This window comes from Prionailurus viverrinus, chromosome B1, assembly GCF_022837055.1.
Source record: "Prionailurus viverrinus isolate Anna chromosome B1, UM_Priviv_1.0, whole genome shotgun sequence".
Taxonomy (NCBI): Eukaryota; Metazoa; Chordata; class Mammalia; order Carnivora; family Felidae; genus Prionailurus; species Prionailurus viverrinus.
Genome location: NC_062564.1, coordinates 162,939,244 through 162,941,499, shown reverse-complemented (window position 1 = coordinate 162,941,499; position 2,256 = coordinate 162,939,244). Strand labels below are relative to the sequence as shown.

General features: G+C 45.5%; 1 pseudogene; it reads right to left on the bottom strand.

The window, feature by feature from the left end:
• Positions 1-1,265: 1,265 nt before the first annotated feature.
• Positions 1,266-2,006, bottom strand: LOC125164893 (eukaryotic translation initiation factor 4E type 2-like; annotated as a pseudogene).
• Positions 2,007-2,256: the final 250 nt, after the last annotated feature.

Here is a 2,256-nt window from a genome sequence, read left to right as displayed (position 1 = left end):
GGTTGACTAGTTCTTTTTCCTCTGAAATATGTCTGTTAAGCTCATCCATTACATAGTTCATTTTATTTTATTTTTTTAGAGTTTATTTATTTATTTTGAGAGAGAGAGAAAGAGAGAGAAAGAGAGAGAATACATGGAAGAGGGGCAGAGACAGAGAGAAAATCCCAAATGGGCTCTGCACTGTCAGCACAGAGCCCAACGTGGGGCTTGATTTTTACAAACCACGAGATCATGATCTGAGCTGAAATCAGCTCATTGGCGCATGCTTAACCAACCGAGCCACTCAGGTGCCTGCACAGTTCATTTTAGATACTATAATTTTTTTTAAGTCCTCTTTTTAAAGTTTCCATTTTTCTGCTGAAGTTCTCCATCTCTTTGCTCATTTTGTTCACCCTTTATCTAAATTCTTTAACATATTTGTAAATAGTTATTTAAAAATTCTTGTCTGTTAATTCCAACACTCGGGTTACCTGTGAGCCCGCTTTCATTACTTTTTCCTCTCGATTAGAAGTCATATTCTCCCACTTTTTCACATGTCTTGTCATTTTTGTTTTAGGCATTTTGTGTACGTTTGTTTGTAAGTAATATTTACCCCCAGAAAAGGCAATGCCCTTTCCTCTAGCAGCAAGCCAGTGTGAGGGGCTGATCTCTTCAGTCTACACGGAGTTCGGGGTTGGCAGTTTCGTTAGTTTCAGTTCAGTTCACCTCCGGTCTCCGATGTCTTGAGTGTGATCAGCTTCTTCGCTCCAGCAGGGCTTTGACATCTAAGCACCACGAAACAATGAGATCTCCGAGCTTTCTGGCAGAGCCATCAGTCTCTTGTGCCACAGAAGTCAAGCAGGTAATTTAAACACATGAAGTCATCCAGTCCTTGTGATCTATCTGGAGGGCAGGGGGAGCCACAGGTCAACTCTGCCCTGTTGTTACCATGCGAAGATTTGAGTCCAGCTTGTCGCTCCCTCTTCTTCCTTTTTCTAAGAGAATCCTGAAATTGAGAGCTTTCTCCAAAATTTCCCAATATTTCATGTTGGCAAATAATTCAAAAATTCCTTTTTTTTTTTTTTTTTTTTTTTAGTTTAGCACCATTTATTAAGTGATCTCAGCTGTTGCTGTAGCTGCTGCGTGTCAGCCGGTTCTTAAGACATAAAATGCTCTTCCAATCCCTCTTGTCCAGGACAGAAGGATCTTCTGGGTAGCACGCCAACAAAACAAGAGACTCCGATGATGCCAGCTTCAATGATGGTGCCATCCAGGGAGGGAGAGGGTCATGGCGCGTTCAACAGCAGCTTCCAGAGGTTTTGTAGAAGGAGTCTTTGGGGGCCCAGGCTGCCTGGCATTTTGATGCTGTTGGTGTGGGTTTTGTACTCCATAATGGTGTTGGGAGGTAGGTTAAGCACTCGCTGAAGCACTCGCCGAATCCTGGATTTGGGCTGTGGTTGCTGGGTCACTGGCAGTCTTATTCCAGATTGAAATAATGTCCTCCTGAAATCGGACAGAGATCACAGCCCCACACATCTCCTCCCCAGCCATGAACTGTCTCCACAACGTGGCCAGGATAAGATTCTCCCAGCGATGGGATGCCAAGCCCTTCCGCAGCCGAATAATCCACTTGCCATGGTTTTTATTTGCATCATCCTCCCACACAGGTTTAATTCCTTCTTTGAAGAGATGGAAGTCACTGTGGCCTGTCAGGTCCCTGGGATGGACCATGTGGCTGTAAAACCACAGAACTGCTCCACAGAGGCAAAGGTGCCGATCTGTTTGATATTCTGTTCATAGCTCTGTGAGCTAATGGGACGGCCAGGGGTTCTCCTGGAATACCAGAAAGTATAGTTGTACCGCAGGGGATGCTCTGCTGGTCCAGGGACAACAGCCTTCCTCTTACTGCTGCCCTGACTCTTGTCTCGTTCCGTTTTTTCCTTCTCACCATCTTTCTGTGTGCTGTTTTCTTCATTCTGATCACGGTCCCCACTGTCATCGTCTTTCAGTGCATCAAACTTGTTCATCCTCTCACTGCCACCGTGGCCACTGCCTCACGGAGTGACTTCCCAAAAAATTCTTTTATTTAAAAAATTTTTTTTTCTATTTTTATTCATTTTTGAAAGACAGAGAGAGACAGAGCACAAGCAGGGGTGGGGCGGAGAGAGAGGGAGACACAGAATCGGAAGCAGGCTCCGGGCTCTGAGCTGTCAGCACAGAGCCCCACGCGGGGCTCAAACCCACAAACCGTGAGATCATGGCCTGAGCTGAAGCCGG